This window comes from Mobula birostris, chromosome 10 (genome assembly GCF_030028105.1).
Source record: "Mobula birostris isolate sMobBir1 chromosome 10, sMobBir1.hap1, whole genome shotgun sequence".
Classification (NCBI taxonomy): domain Eukaryota; kingdom Metazoa; phylum Chordata; class Chondrichthyes; order Myliobatiformes; family Myliobatidae; genus Mobula; species Mobula birostris.
Genome location: NC_092379.1, coordinates 97,205,085 through 97,222,728, shown reverse-complemented (window position 1 = coordinate 97,222,728; position 17,644 = coordinate 97,205,085). Strand labels below are relative to the sequence as shown.

The window sequence follows — 17,644 nt, the reverse complement described above, 5'->3', positions numbered from 1 at the left end:
TCAATGTCAAAACTAATTTGAATAAAGTTAAATGATAATTAAATTCTCAAGACAGAAGAGATGTTTGACTTCTAACAATAAACTTCAAGTTTCTAAAGCATGCAAAAATATGCATTTTATGATAATTATGTGAACAGAGTTTCAACCAATTCAGCTTGCACTATTCATGTTTTTTTCTGTCACTGCTGTAGCAGTAACAACAGAGCTGTTTGAGTGACGTGAAGTTGACAAGTTCTCTTTTGAAGAAGGATATGGCCATTTTAAATGAAGTTTAAAGGGGGTCAGATCCTGGATTTAAAAGGGCAATGCCAATTTTTTTCAGTAGTGGTGTAAGATATATTTTACCTAGAATTTACTCTTCTGCAAAGATTTTAACCACACCACTGAACTGTATTAAGTGTGATTTTTTTAAAAAAATCTGATGGAATTTAGTTTAATTGCACATCAGATGTTATGTTTTAAGCTAGATCGAATATCTTGTGCATTTTCCAAAGTACCATAAATTATTCAGTTCGGCTGTGCTCCTGACGTCCTACTTTAGTCCTCTGACCCCAATTAGACATGCCTGTGCAACATGTTAGCACCAACAGTGTGACAAGTCTGAGGGTATTAGAAACATAGAAGTGGAACAGTGATGGCACTTGGGAGGCCAAAAAGGATGCAAGTTTCTGTTTGTCATTCTGTCTGCCTGACGATTCATTCTCAGTATAACTTCACCTTTAGCTGTCTTATATTTTTCTGTGCTGTGTACGTTAGCCCCTCATTCCTGTGGGCACACTCCTCAGACTTCTCTCTTCATTTCTGCCTTTGTCCACTTGCAGTATAGTATATGTCTCTTTTTCACCTCCTCTCTGTCTTCTTTCATCTCTCCGCCTACATTGCTTTCTTCCACTCTTTTGCCTTTAAACTTTTAATTTATTTTTGTTCCTTCCATCTGTTTCTGTCTCCCTTGCATTTTTTGTTTGACATTCACTCTCATTTTTCCCTTAACATCATCTTTGTCTTAGATTTGCTCTTCCATTTAATGCATTTTCTTATTCTTTTGATTTTTTTCCTGTTGCTCTTCAATTAACTTTCTGAGTCCTATTCATATCTTTTCTCCTGTCACTCTAACTTTGAGTTCATTTGTTTTTTGCTCTACCTCATTCTTTCTCATTGATTGCCTCATGTTTGTGACTGCAATTTTGCGTCACTCATCACTTTTTCTATCTCTCTCTCTCTCTCTCTGCACCTTTTGTCTTTGGTAAATTATGATTTGCTTGCGTTAACTCTGATATTTTCATTCACATTTCTTTTTCATTTTTGACCAGCTTTAACTTCCCGACGCTCTTCTCCAAAGAAGCAACTTTCTTTCTTTCTTGAGTGCATATAGTTTTCATCTGTAATGTATCATAATGCAACTGTAGTAGACCAAGGGCGGGACACACACAACTTCATCTGGTAGTTGAATTTGGCAGATTACTTTGCTTGTATGTATATATCATAATAGTTTTCAATTTTCTTTACTCACCCATCTGTAAACTGTGTACCCAGACATTCTATAGGTAATATCATCTATAGTAGTTGGTGAGACAGCAGTTTCCCCAGGTTCAGTCCATACCTGTGGTACTGTCTTTGTGGAGCTTGCATGTACTGCCTCTGACTGCAATGGTTTCCCTAGAGGCTCCAATTTCCTCCCAAAGATGTGCTGGTTAGAAAGGCTACCTGTAGTGTAGATGTTTGGTTGGAGAACTGGGGAATGACTGGGCAGATGAGAAAGAATAGGTTATAGGGATTGGTGTGGACTTAATAGGCGAAATGGCTTCCTTCCACATGAGAAATATGAGTTCTTCACCAATGCTACTGCAACAGCATTTCCCAATCCTGCCCAATTTACCACAAATACAAATAGATTGTAGCTTGTGCCTGGGAACAACGTCAATTTGAGTTCTTTCTAGTTCACACTGTATCCAGAAATGGGAATGTATTACTGTTATGTAATCTTATACCTAATAGCAATGTAGGCAGAGAACCTCAATCCTTTGAATGCATATCAACTCCCAGTGGAGCAAACGCATTTGTCCATTCCCACTGTTCTTATTTCCTTGTACACCTACGACTTGTTCTCTCTCATTATCTTCGCTTTGATCCTTTTATTTTACCAAAGAGATCATTTGCAGTAGCCACTTACCAGCACAACATTGCGATGTGGGAGTTAAGGATCACCTGGAAGAAATCCATGTGATCACAGAGTGAACTTGCAAACTCCACACAAAGAGCCCCAAGACTCAATATTGGATCTACATTTCTGGGACTATGAGGGAGCAGTAGTGACTGATAGGAACTCTTCATCGCACTACACTGTGGAACTACCCTCACCATAAAGAGTGCAGTGGTTAAACAAAGTGATTCCAGGTCGGTTAGGATGGGCACCAATGTTCCTTCTAAGGTGCAAGCACACATCTTTTGTTACTAGTGCACAAAGGAATTTAAACTGGGCACAAAAGGTTGTCACCCTCAACCTTGTAGGCATGTTAAGTATATTTCATGATCATACACGATCTAATTTCCTTTTTCAGTTTCTGATCCAAATTTATTTATTTATTTTAAACAATGAACAACAAACTGGCTTGGTAGTAGTTTATTATCCTTAGAATAGCTTCAGGTTTACTTTCACTTAAATATTCATTGCACACATGTCACTGGGGAAAAAATTGCACAGCACAAGAGTTTTGTGTACACTGGTCATTACAAATTGGAGGGAAAATTGATAGGCAGTACATTCTGCCATACCCATGACAATATTAGAAATTTATCAATATTTTTGTTAATAATCTGTCTTCATTTACATATCCTCCATCTTCCTCCAGTTGGTAGGAGTTTTCTATGTTGCAGCATCTGTTTTTGTCTACATGTTATGACAGAGAAGGATCTATGCCAGCTCCCCAGTAGAGTTTTAAGTCTGTCATGAGCCTTGTGGCCCATCAGGCGGGTGCTTATGCCGGTTTCTGTGGCATGAAGCCACTGAGAGTATGAGACTCCCCCCCCCCCCCCCCCCCGGATAGGACGCCAGTCTATCATGAGGTTAACCCCCAACATTTTTGCTGGTACCCATTCTCAGCTGGGTAGACTGGAGCGTTGTGTGGTTAAGTGTGGTCAAGGACACCCATGCTGCCTCGGCTGAGGCTCGAACCCACGACCATAAGATCGCTAGTCCAACGCCCTGACCACTTAGCCAGGCGCAACACTCCAGCAGAGTGTTCCCATCAATCCCACTTCTCCCATTTCCTTTTGTCCCTGCGCTTTTATTGGTTAACAAAGTAAATGCTGACTCCCTAACTAAAATGTAGCAGCTTTTGTTGGAGTATGTGTATAAATATCAGACAAGGATAAGATTGGGCTTTTGTAGAAGAAGGCTTATATTTATTACTCCCTGTGATCATTTTCTCTGGATGGATGTAAGTGATGTTTGTTTCATTTCTTGCTTTTTCCCCCCACATATCAATCTGTAATTTCCCACCGGACCTAAAACTGAAGGTTGAGTGAAGCAAGCACCAGATACAGTATTGCAAAGATTCACAGTTGAGCCATGTTAGAGGAACAGGAAGGAGCTTCGTATCTTCTTGTATCTGGGTATTGTAACAGGTGGAATCACAAACAAGGGGCGAGAGCATCTTGTTTAAAATTGGGTATGTGTACATTTCTTAGCTCTGAGGGTGCTGAATCTCTGGAATTCTCATCCCCCAAGGATGGTGGGCCAGATCACTAGATGTATGATAGATGGAGATAGCCAAGTGTTTGAAAGGTCAAGGAATTCAGAGTCATGGGGAACTGGCATCAGAAGAGAAGTTGAAGCCAGTGTAGCTCAGCCATGACCATATTAAATGGCAGGGCAGGCTTAAAGTGAACTGGTGGTCTATTCCTGCTCCCATTTTCTTGTGTTGTTGTTCTTGCATTAATTGGGAGCTGTATGTTATTGTCTTCCATTTAAATCATAGAGATTGCTTTGTAATTTTACTTACAAGACTTGTGAGATGGCAGTACCAAAAGATGGTAGTGTAGTGGTTAGCACAATGCTTTACACTTGCAGCAACCCAGGTTCAACTCCCATGCTGCTTGTAAGGAGTTTGTACATTCTCCCTGTGACCGTGTGGGTTTCCTCCGGGTGCTCTGGTTTCCTCCCACAGTCCAAAGACGCACCAGGTGATAGGTTAATTCATCAATGAGAATTGTCCCGTGATTAGGCTGTTAAATCGGGGGATTGCTGGGCGACATGGCACGAAGAGCCAGAAGGGGCCTACGTGGCATTGTAACGCAATCAATAAACAAATATGAATTAAAAAGACGACAGCAGAGTGGTGATTCAAATACAGCTAAAGGCAATTCAATTCGGCAAAGAAATCCACTAGCTTCTTTGATAACTCTCATACCTGACATGGAACAGATATCTGAAAATGATGGAAATACTCGGTAGGTCAGGCAGCAGCAGGAGAGAATTTTGGTGTTGCAGGTCGATGACCGTTTAGCAGAATGGGAAAGGAGTTAGAGATAACAAATTCAAATGTAGACATAGCTGAGGCATATGGGGAGTCTGAAATTAGCTGCAAGTTAGGAGAGAATAACTGACAAGGTACGATGGTGCGAGGTAAATGAGAAGATAATGGATAGGTATAGAAGGAAATGATAGTGCTGAAAAGGTGTAAATAGGAGTACATAGATCGAATTAATCAACATTGTTGAATCCTACAGATCCTTGAATTTAACCTCAGCACCGTAAAGGACCAGGTCCGGAAAGGTCAGAATGGGAGTGGTGCAAAGTCTTAAAGTGACAGACGGCTGGAAGGCTAAAAACAGCCAGGCGTACTGTACAAAGAGATACAAAAGACGTGGGGATCAAATTTGCATTTGGTCTCTCCATAGGGAACTTGTGTCGAGAAGCGAATACTAAATTGCGAGAAGCACAATTTAAACTGCCGGTGCACCCAGTCTACATGAACGAACCTCTTTGCAAGTGGAAGAAGCCATTATAGAACTCGTTCATTTGAAAATTCTGCTTTGCATGGAAATAACTGATTCAGTTACTGTTTGTAGAGAGAGTGTATTTTTTGCACCATGAGTTACACAGCTTCATAACTGCAAGAGTTCCATTGCACGTTTTGTTTCATCATGGGTAATATTCTGCCAGAATGCTAAAATGATTATTCTACACTATCTTAAATATCAGAAGTTAAAATATATTTTTAGTGTCTATATTGTATAATTTCACGAGTCTCCCACTGTTCGTGTTCCCGAGGTCCTCTTTACCTTTCTCAGCCCTACCTTGGACCATTTAAAAAAAGACAAAATAGGATCACATACTAGTCGGCACTGGGTTGCAAACTTTGATGGGTGAGTTGTGAACCGGCATTTTACTGGTGACCGATTGTCCATGGTACGAAAATGTTAACGTTGCACGGATGGTGCACGAACTGTGAACACCTGGTGGCACAGAGTCTGTAACGTATCTGCAGAACTAAGTGTGGTGCGACACAAGATGGTGAATGCGAGCATGCGAGCGAGCAAGAGTGAAGTTCCTAACGGGGGGAGGATATTTATATATCTCGGGACTTAAACATGGAACACTGCCTCGAATTATTTTCCATGCGCGGGTCTCTGGAAAAACTTATCAGTTTCAGCCGAAGTTAGTGATTAAGGTGTGATTTAAAAAGAAGATTGTTCATCCCGAGCTATTTCTGATCTCCGAGGACAGGATCGAAGCCACTATAGTGTCTGCCTGTTCCTCCGTGCTCGAATCCTCTGCCCCTACGAACCTCTCCCTCCACCGTCACTCCCGGTTTACCATTTTATTGCATATCCGGACCGGCCATTAAATGCAAGATTTCTGTTTGCCTCTTTGTTAGTTGCTGAAATACTGCAATTAATCAATGCTACTTTTAAAAATTAATTGTTTGGTATATTAACAATTTATGGGCCCCACTCGGAGAAACCACTTCAGTTTTTTAAAAAAAATACCTCACAAGGTGAGATTTTGCACCAAAAAATGCAAGTCGCTGGGACTTTACCTCGTAGCAAGGGCAAGGTTTATAAAATAAGTGATGACAAAACGTCGACCTGACGAGGGTCTGGGAGGGAAGGGACATAGCCCTTTTAAGGGTGGAGGAGGTTGTTGATACAGATGACGGAAATTGTGTTACAGGGCGGCGGCGTGGCTGCGCAAAGACACTCCGGGGAAATCTCAATTTCTTCACCAATCACCCCCGACAGATATAACTGGCCACTGTTTCTCCCCGTCCTCGAGATCGCCCGGGAGCAAAGGAGACGGTGAGAGCTTCCGTAACTAATAGGCCCGGAAGGTAAGATTGCACCGGAGGGAGGGAGGGGGGAACTGGTGGTGACGGGGGAGAGATCGGGGCTTGCTTTGTTTCTGCTGCTGCTGCGGATGGCTTTGGGGATCGTAGGGGGACGGGGAGAGGGAGAGATCGGGAAATACACGCAGCGTAGTTGGCCGGGAGCTCAGCGCAGCGCAGGGGTGCGAGAGCGAGCGATCTCTGGGCAGGCAGCCTCCTCTCCCACACACACACACACACACACACACACACACCACACACACACACACACACACACACACACACACACACACACACACACACACACACACACACACACACACACACACACACACACACACACACACACACACACACATCGCGAACTCCGCCTGCTGTGCCAGCGATACCCGATCGCGATCAATGTCCCTGCTCGCCCGCAGAACCACGGAGCCACAGGGGCAACTATCCCAAGTTTGACTGCTCAATACCAACCGAGCACTTGGCACGTTTCTTTTCAATGCATGGACCAACTTCGGCCTCCTAAAATAAAACTGCAGATTCCCGCCCCCCCCCCCCCGAAACACGACCTATACAACTTCATAGTTTAGAATAATTTGAGGTGGTGCTGGAAAATTCGGATTATTCAAAGTTGTGAGAATATCGTTTGCTTCCTCCCGGAGCACCCCCTTCTTTCCTCATCTCCGCCCCATACAAACATACATACACAAACACCATATTAATATATTTGGAGGGACATATCTCTGTATTCCCCGCCATCGATTAAATAAACTCCGAATCAATATTGTCAATCTAGATAAAAAGTTGGCGTTAAGAGGGTCGGAATCGCGCGAGTGGGAGAGTCGAATGAATGGATCGGACAAATGAGATCTGACGTGCAGGAGCGATGTTATCTCTATCGTGGGGAGTGTACTGTGCAAAGGGCAGGACTGTTCAGCCCACATCGCCTTACCCCAAAGAGGAACCTTCCATTTTTGTTTTACTGTACTGGCTCACCAAGGTCACAGGTTGAAGCGTGTGAATGAGATTAAAGGCAGAATGGCGAAGTAAAATAGCGAGGGATCGGATTGTATGCCGAATATCGGATAGTTGGGGGAAAATACTCGATTATACTCTGTCCTCTGGTCCCGATGACGACATTAACGGGAGACCCAATTACAGATATTACCAGGCACTAAGGATTGAATCGGTCCGCAAACTCATCCCTGGCTGTTCCTCATACGTAAAACATAACTCTGTTGTTTTAATCTAACACTGCTTTTACTTTGGACGTTTCCTAAGCCTCCGTGTTCAATCGATACAGTGAGAGGGCGTAAATGAAGTCAGGAGAAGTTGCAATATTTTGCATCTTAGCCGGGAACGTAGGTGACAATTTTGAACAGAGAGACTTTGCCCGAAAAGTTCTGGAGAATCCACGCGTGAAACTTTTTTTGGGTCAATCTTTATTTAGTGTCAGATTAGTTATTTTTGCAGCCACTTTATTTTCAGTATAAATGTGGTCTTCATTTGTTTTTGAGGGGGAGGTGAAGTTTGCAAAGCAAAACAATAAGTCATGCATGATTTTCTATTGTCATTCTTTTCCTAGCCCCTAATTCTTATATCTGACACCATTGCACAAAATGCAGTAAAGATGTCTTAAAGTTGAAATGCAGGTGTCTGATTATGAAGTGTAAAAACACTAGATAAAAGATGTTTTCTATTAAAGTTATGGTGATTGGACTTGAGCGTGAGCACAGTGACCAATTTTGTATATCATGGATGATCTTGCATGTGTCAGTAAGTTCAGGAAAAGAAATTAAAGTATTGTTGACTTTGCAGGCTTGCAAGTTTAACCTTAATCAGGCAAGTTTTTAAAAAGCATTTTTCAAACACCTAATATTTTAGCAATTTCTTTATGAAGCACCATACAGCAGGATAAAGCAGGTGGAATTTCATGAGTTCCCAACTGTCTTCCTAGAGGTTGGAGCCTGGCAGTGAGGTTCACAGTCTGATGAGTCTGGTGTTCCAACTGAGGAAAGTGTGGTGTTAACTGATTTGGATCAATATAGGAGAAAGGGTTTGCTTGCATTCATATCGCAACTTTCATGCCCTTGGGCCAGATAAATAGATTTCATAATTAAAATTAAGTTTGACATTGCGGACCAAAGTGTGCAGGTAATTTGAGTTCAGATAACAGGTGGTTAATTTGTTTCCTGTTTCGGCTTAGAGAGAAATATTACTGGGACTTCTGCTGGCTGAAATTCTTGCTGTTAGTCGCTCACAAGGCCCTGGACATGGAGGGTACACCTTGGTTTCATATATTGTGGCATATTAATATGCTGTCGATGCTTGGTTGAAGATGGCTGCAAACAACATTCTGCTTCCAGGGCGAGTCTGCTACACATTAGTAAAGATGACATCATTAAGTTTCCTTCACATTTTGCTATTTTCTAGTGGTACTTCCACTACAATATGAGCGTCTGGTGGCGTTTTGGATTTTATGGATGGTGCTCATTTGTTTGAATTTAAAGAAACATGCGACCAGGATAAAAGAGAGAATTCACTTTTTATTGATGCTGCAAGCATGGTACTGTATTCAACTTTTTAATACACTTTACATCTTAATTACACAGAATTGTTACTCCCTTTCCTTGCCCACCATCTGTGCATGGAGAATATGTTCGGTCTCTGGAGTCTTCAGAAACTAAGAGTCTCAGCTATTGATCTGTTTTTTGGTTGGAAGGAATTTCATGCACACTGCTTAAGGTACAGTTTCGAAATTGGAATAGTAAAGGACAGTAAGAAAAAAAGTAAAACTAAACATAATGCTTATATTATGAAAGGTACATAAGCAGGTTATGACCTTTGGGAATAATGCATACTGGAATAATATGTCTTCAGTTTCTGGTAGTTTCTTATAATATAGCAGAACACATGATAGTCAAAGGTGCCTTATTTTCTGGAGTTAGCTTCGTGCTTTCAAACAATGGGGTGAAAGATTAAAGCAACTTGCTATGATTAGGCATTAGCTGCAAACATTTATAATTTCATTTTTTAATTGTTAAATATTTATTTGAATGACCAGATGTTGAATCAGTGAGGGTTAGATTTCATATCTTGCAAAAATATTCGTGTTCAACAATGTTTAGAATTCTTTTTTTCAAGTTAAGACAACATGGTGAGCACCAAGACAAATAGTGAAAGGAGAAGAAAAAATAAATCACAGATTAGCTAGGCTTTAAAGGCACGGTAATATTGAGAGAAGGGTAAACCAGGAACATAAATGTTAATAAATGTTATTCCAGTGTATAGCTCACTGAAGAGAATGTATTAAGGTAGGAGATTTTGTAATGATACTCATCTGCAGCAGTGTGAAGGTACAGGTGGAAGAAAGTGTTTGTAGAATAACGGAATTGCAATTTGGGAAGAGCAGTAGGAAGTTTAGAGTAGTAGTCATGGTATTGTGACTCTGTTGAGAATAACACTTGTAAACTTGTTGGGTACTGTTTTAAATTATTGACCCAAAAAGAGACATCTAATGCCTTAATAGAATATACCTGTGTGCTGTGGCCGTGTGTTTTTATGGAAAACTCGGAGAGTGAATATAGATGGAACTTTGTAAATAGCACTTAGTCAATTCATAGTTGTTCTTAGTCAATTCATAGTTGGAGAATGACAGATGTATATTTGAGGGAGATTTTATTCTACATTAAGATATTCCAATTATACAATTATTTGAAATTTAATTCCTGGTTTGCAAAAATTAATTTTGAGGCTGATAATGTTGTGCTCAGCAGTGACATTGCTGGCCATTTGAAGAAGTGCAATAATGTATGATTTTTAAACTGTAAGAAATGAGCTTTAAAGGATCACAGAATAAGTTTTGAAAGGTACGGATTTGTATTTACATAGCACATTTCATGATGTAACAGCAACCCTTATGCTTATAGATAGTAAGCATAAGGGTTTTATTTTGAAGTCACAATTATAGTATAGGACAACTTGGAAGCTACTATGCACAGAGCAAAGTTTTACAAACACCATTGAGATAATTGTCAGGAAAACCTGTACCTTTTGACCTAACTTTGTCTGAGGTCATAACAACATCTGTGTCCACAATCTCTTGGCTAACTGTTCTGGTACTCTAGTTCCCATCCCCCTGCAACTCTAGTTTAAACCCCCCCCCTTGCAATGTAGCACTATCAAACCTCCCCACCAGGATATTAGTCTCCTTCCAGTTCAGGTGCAAACCATCTCTTGTGTACAACTCCCACATTCTCTGGAAAAGAGCCCAATGATCCAAAAATCTGATGCCTTCCCCCTACACCAACTCCCTAGCCACATGTTAAATTGTATGATCTTACTTTTTCTGACTTTAATAGCACGTGGCATGGGTAGCAATCCTGAGATCACAACTCTGGAGGTCCTGTAACTTTAACTTAGCACCTAACTCCCTGTACTCACCTTGCAGAACTTTGTCATTCTTCCCATCCTTGTTATTGATAGCTACATGGACCATGAGCTCTTGCTGTTCATTCTTCCACTTAAGAATGTTGAGGATTCAAGCTGAGATGTCCCAGACCCTGGCCCCTGGGAGGCAACATACCATCCACAGAACCTTTCAGTTCCCCTAACTCACAAAACTCCTATCACCACAGTTCGCCTCTTCTCCCCCCCCATCCCTTCTGAGTCACAGAGCCAGACTCAGTGCCAGAGACCTGACCAATGTGACTTTCCTCTGCTGTGTCATGGTGTGTGAAGGACAAAAACAACCCTTCCTAATAATACTAGTAAAACTATTCAATTCTGTTACATAGATATAATTTTGTGGAGACTTACGCATTTTTTAAGTTCCTTTTTTTTTAAGAACTGAAGTCTTCATAAACCAAACCATACATCTTTTGGTCTCTGCGGGGTTCCAATTGCAAACATCTCATTCAGTCATTGACAAAGGGTGCTCTGTGGTTTTCAGTTCACTTGTATTTGGGGATGAAATTTAACCCTTGAAGAACGGTTGCTTAGGATTAACCTAAGTAATTGACTTATCAGTTACCTTCTTTCCATCATAAAGTCAGAAGTGTTTGTTGCTGATTACACAATGTTCTATTTCATTCACAACTCTACAGAAACCAAAACAGCCCAAGCATGCATACAAGACCTAGACCACATTCAGGCAGGGCTGGCAGTTCAGAAAACAAACACGGTACACAGGAGTCAGCTATAATATGAGGTAGTCTCACCATTTTAATTTAACTTACAACATCATTGCCACTGGTGAGTCCTCAAACAGCCGCATCCTGGAGTGGGCCAGTAATGTCCAGAAATTTTAATGAGATAAAATCCTATGGCATTACAGAAAATATACTGGCATGGATAGCGGAATGGCTGACAGGCAGAAGGCAGCAAATAGGAATAAAAAGGGCCTTTTCTGGTTGGCTGCCAGTGACTAGTGCTATCCTCAGGGATCAGTATTAGGACCGTTATTTCTCACATTGTCAGTGATTTGGATAATTGAATTGATGGCTTTGTTGCAAAGTTTGCGGATGATAGGAAGATAGGTGGAAGGGTAGGTAGTGCTGAGGAAGCGATGCGATTGTGGCAGGACTTGGACAGATTGGAAGAACGATCAAAAAGTGGCGGATGGAAAACAGTGTTGGGAAATGTATGATAACGCATTTTGGTAAAAGGAACAATAGTGCAGACTATTATCTAAATGGGGAGAAAATTCAAACATTAGATGTGCAGAGGGTCTTGGGAGTCCTAGTGCAAGGCTCCCAAAAGGTTAATTTATAGGTTGAGTCTGTAGTAAAGAAGGCAAATGCAATGTTGGCATTTATTTCAAGGGGAATAGAATATAAAAGCAAGGAGATAATGCTGAGCCTTTATAAGACACCAGTCAGGCCGCACTTAAGAGTATTGTCAACAACTTTGGGTCCCATATCTCAGAAAGGATGTGTTGTCATTGGAGAGAGTCCAGAGGAGGTTCATGAGGATAATTCCAGGAATGAAGGGGTTAACATATGAGGAGTGTTTGCAACTTTGGGCCTGTACTCACTGGAATTTAGAAGAATGCCGGGGGGGGGGTTGTGTGGGGTAGGTATCTCATTGAAACCTACTAAATGTTGAAAGGAGTAGATAGGGTGAATGTGGAGAGGATGTTTCCTGTGGTGGGGGGAGGGGTATCCAGAACTAGAGGGCGCAGCCTCAGAATTGAGGGGTGACCCTTTAGAACAGAGATAAGGAGGTTTTTTTTTAGCCAGAGAGCAGTAAATTTGTGCAATCCTCTGCCACGGACTGCGGTGGAGGTCAAGTCTGTGTGTATATTTAAGGTGGAAGTTGGTCATTTCCTGATCAGTCAGGGCATCAAATGATATGGAGAGAAGGTGGGTGTATGGGTTTGAGGGGATCTGGCATCAGCCTTGATGGAATGGCAGAGCAGACTCGATGGGCTGAATGCCTAATTATGCTCCTATGTCTTATGGTCTAAACTTTACTACACATAAAATTATTTGGCTTCAAGAGCAGATTGCTTAGCGGTGATCCTCTTCCTGACTCTTTAGCACCTACAAGCCAACAACTCCTAGCACCTGGAAGGTTAAGTGCTGTCATTACAGAGGAGTGCCACTAATCTCCAACCACTTCACACACATCCCTACTTGGAACAATTGTTCAACGCGGGGTGTAAACCTCAGAATTTGTCGGGTGTTCAATAGTTCAAGAAAGCAGTTCAACATATCCTTCTCAACAGCAGGTTGAGGTAGGTGATAAATGCTGATCCCATCAGCAAAGAACATGTAGCAGGAATAAATAAAAGAAGGTCTTAAAATTTAAAACCAAACCACAGTCCATCAGAGCCGTGACAAGGGTTGACGAACGCTACTGGGAGATTATTTAAATATCGTAGGTCTGACAGCGTCAAATGCAGATAATCCTGGTCTTCGGAATTCCAATGATTGAATTGAGGACAGCTTTAGAGACGGGCATTGAGGCCTGCAGCACTACTTACTAGCTAGAAGAAGCAGTGTTGCTACCCCAATCCTGCAAACATACCCTTTCTTGTTTTGTAATGACTACAGCCCAGTACATAGAAACCCACCTCCCAGCCCAGATCATACACTAGAACATAGGCTACAAGCTCTGTGCGGGGGGCTTCAGCTTTCTTCAAACACAGCTAGTCTGTCAGGGTGACTCTCATTCGGAAGTGTTAGGAGACCCTGTTTGAAACTCAACTATACTTGCCTACACAAAACATTCCCTTTCAAGGTCAGAACATGTCTCCAGCAGAGAATACCTGGAATTATAATTCCCACAGCAATATCAATATTTCCTAAAGCAGACTTTGAAAAGTTACCCCAACTTTACAAATAATCAATACCCCAATGCACTAAAGGTATCAAAGTTGATAGTGCATCAAGTGGAGGTGGGATGGGAAGGAGATTTGTTTCATCAAACCAATGAACAACAGATCTTTTCCATTCCTCCAGGTCTGTGCCTGCCCCTATGGGTCTAGCAAAAAATAATAACTCCCTGATATCAGGCCCAAAAGCACATGAAGATAGCAACTAGAAATGGCCATCTGGCCCCTAACCTGCCCTGCAATTTGCTATTATCATGGCGAAGCTGCCCCAGATCATAATACCTTCTCTGTCAGTTCCATATTGCTCTCAATTACACTTTTTTTTTTAGAGTTACAGCATGGTGCAGGTCCTCCTGGCCCAGAGACCGCGTGCCACCCTATTACACCCGTGTGCCCAATTAACCTACTAACCTGTATGCCTTTGGAATGTGGGAGGTGCATTGGCCTTCATCAACCATGGGATTGAGTTCAAGATCCAAGAGGTAATATTACAGCTGTATAGAACCCTAGTCAGACCCCACTTGGAGTACTGCACTCAGTTCTGGTCACCTCACTACAGGAAGGATGTGGAAACTATAGAAAGGATACAGAGGAAATTTACCAGTATGTTGCCTGGATTGGGGAGCATGCCTTATGAGAACAGGTTGAGTGAACTTGGCCTTTTCTCCTCGGAGTGACGGAGGGTGAGAAGTGACTTGATAGAGGGGTATAAGATAATGAGAGGCATTGATCATGTGGATAGTCAGAAGCTTTTTTCCAAGGCTGAAATGGCTAACATGAGAGAGCACAGTTTTAAGGTGCTTGGAAGTAGGTACAGAGGAGATGTCAAGGGTAAGTTTTTTACGCAGAGAGTGGTGAGTGTGTGGAATGGGCTGCTGGCGACGGTGGTGGAGGCGGATACGAAAGGGTCTTTTAAGAGGCTCCTGGATAGATACATGGAGCTCAGAAAAATAGAGGGCTATGGGTAACCCAAGGTAATTTCTAAAGTAAGTACATGTTTGGCACAGCATTGTGGGCCAAAGGGCCTGTATTGTGCTGTAGGTTTTCTTTGAAACTGGAGTGCTCAAAGGAAACCTATCGTCACAGGGAGAATGTACAAACTCCTCAGAGGGAGTAACAAGAATTGAACCTGGGTCACTGTTACTGTAACAGCGTTATGCTAACCACTACACTACCATGCCTTCATAAATTTACCGACCTTTCAGAAACTTGTCTGTCTCAAGTAAGTTGAATAGTATAGCTTCCACAGCCTTCCAGAGTAGAGAATCACAGATACTGAACAGCCCCTGTAAGAACAAGTTTCTGCACACCTCAACATTAAACGTCTGGCCTTTTATCACATAACTATGTCTCTTCTTTTCTGACTCTCCCACCAAGTAGAAGCAGGTCAGTTTTACCCTGTCATGTCCCCTTGGGATCTTCTGTTTCTGTGAGATTAGCCGTCATTCTTCTAAACACGTCAAAGGATACAGACCTGGCTGCTCATCTTGGGAAAGCCTCTCATTCCAAAATCAGCTGAGTAGATCTCCTTTGGACTTCTTCAAGTACAAGTATATCCTTGTTTTTTACGATCAGGAGGATAAAATGTGCATAGGATGCCACACGTGGCCTCGCCAGGACCACAATTGTAATAATACTTTCTTATTTCTATACTCCAAAACCCATGGAATAAAAGGCCAAGATGAATACTACTTGCTGCATCTGCCTGCTCATTCTTTCTGATTCATGCACCCAAAATGCTTAGAATGGACTGTACTCCCCAAACCCTGTGAAAATGAAAACCTCCATAAAATTCTCTTTCTCCTATTCTGTTCTCTACTCAAATTGTCAACATATGACATGAGAAATTTTGACATAAATTTACAAAACATTCTACTAAGTTTTGCTTGATTAATTCAATGTTTTTGGTGTTGAGGAAAACAAACATTCTGTATAACTTTGTGAATAAGCACATTGCCTGATGTCGTGATGGAGTTATGCAGATGAGAGTCTCCAGGTTGATCCCAGTTTTGTTGAAATAGCTGGTCTCTTCCAGATAGCATTGGAGCATCTAGTTAACTCGTCTGACATTATTGATCTTTATTCAACAGTATGTCAGATAGTGCGGCTTCAAGTACCACTCCGGTACATACGCTGTTAACTGGGATGAGACTTCAGAACAGTGCTAAGGGAATGTTTTACTGTCAAAGGAGTCTTTTCAACTCTCCCGATTGAAAGATATCATAATACATTTTTAAGGTATGGAAGAGAGATTTCCCAGTATGCTAGGCAATTATGTCTCAACCAATACCGCCGATGTTCTGAGCTGCGTATATTTCAATGTAAGAAGTATTGCAGGAAAGACAGATGAGCTCAGGGCATGGATCAACACATGGACTTATGCCTTTAGTAAGGCTTGGTTGCAGGAGGGGTAGGACTGGCAGCTCACTATTCCGGAGTTATGTTGTTTTAGGCATGACAGAGTGGGAGGGATGGCTTTACTAGTCAGGGAAAATGTCAGGACAGACTGGAGAACTCATCTGGTGAGGCTTTATGGGTGGAACTGAGAAATAAGAAAGGGTTGACCAAGTTAATGAGGTGTATTATATACCACCCAACAGTCCATGCGATTTAGAGGAACAAATCGTAGAGAGATCGCAGACTGTTGTAAGAAACATAAGGTATGAATAGTAGGTGGTTTTCAACCTTGCACATATTAACTGGGACTCCCATACTGTAAAAAGACTAGATGGGATAGAGTATGTCAAATGTGTTCAGGGAAGTTTCCTTCATCAGTATGTACATTGAAGTCCCAAGGAGAGAGTGTGCGATACCTGATCTGCTATTAGGGAATGAGACAGGGCAGTTGACAAGTTTGTATAGGGGAACACTTTGCCTTTAGTGATCACAATGCCTTTAGTTCCAAAGTAAATATCGTCCGGTCTTTGGATTGAGGTTCCATTTTGGAGAAAGGCCAAAGTTGGTATCAGAAAGGATCTGGCAAGTGTGGAATGGGACGGGCTGTTTTCTGGCAAAAGTGTACTTGGCAAGTGGGAGGCCTTCAAAAGTGATATTTTGAGAGTACAAAGCTTGTATGTGCCTGTCAGAATTAAAGAAAATAGGTTGATTTTCAAGAGATATTGAGGCCCAGGTTAAGAAAAAAAAAGGAGGTGCACAGCAGGTATAGGGAGGTAGGAACAAATGAAGTACTTATGGAGTGTAAGAAATGTAAGAGAACACTTGAGAAAGAAATCAAGATGGATGGAAGAAGGCATGACATTGCCCTAGGAGACAAGGTTAAGGAGAATCTGAAGGGATTTTACAGATTTGTTAAGAGCAAAGGGATTGCAAGAGTCAAAATTGGTCCTCTGGAAGATCAGAATGGTAATCTATGCATGGAGCCAAAAGAAATGGAGAGGATCTTAAATGGATTTTTTTCATCTGTGTTTACTCGGTAGGCGGACACAGAAGTTTGGCAAAGCAGCAGTGAGGTCATGGACTCTATACGGATTACAGAGGAGGAGGTGTTTGCTGTCTTGAGGCAAATTAGGGTGGGTAAATTCCCAGGGCCTGACAAGGTGTTGTCTTGGACCTTGTGAGAGGAAGGTGCAGGGGCTGTAGCAGAGATATTTAACTCATCCTTCATGACAGGTGAGGTACCAGAGGATTAGAGAACAGCCAATGTTGTTCCATTGTTTACGAAGGACTCTAAAAATAAATCAGAAAATTATAGGCCGGTGAGCTTGACATGAGTAGTGGTAAAGTTAATGGAAGGTGTTCTGCAGGAACTGATATATTGAGTGTTTGGATAGACAGAGACTCATTAGTGATAGTCAGCATGGCTTTGTGTATGCTAAGTGGTGTCTAATCAATCTTACAGAGTTTTTTGAGGAAATTACGAGGAAAGCTGATGAAATCAAGGCAGTATTTATACAAACTTTAGGAAGGTATTTGACAAAGTTTTGCATGGGAGGTTGGTCAGGAAGGTTCAGTTGCTTGGCAT

The 17,644-nt window shown here is 41.7% G+C and overlaps 1 protein-coding gene across 3 annotated transcripts in view; it reads left to right on the top strand.

Annotated features, from left to right (window-relative positions):
- LOC140204187 (BCL-6 corepressor-like protein 1) overlaps window positions 1–17,644 on the top strand; it is a 221,285-nt gene that overhangs the window by 52,341 nt on the left and 151,300 nt on the right. For 2 of the 3 annotated variants that reach the window (XM_072270658.1, XM_072270660.1), the window contains exon 1: window positions 8,952–9,071. The gene's annotated coding sequence lies outside the window, so the exon portion shown is untranslated. Of the gene's footprint in view, window positions 1–6,175; window positions 6,333–8,951; window positions 9,072–17,644 lie in introns of those variants that run through there. The other variant, XM_072270659.1, reaches the window with a different exon arrangement.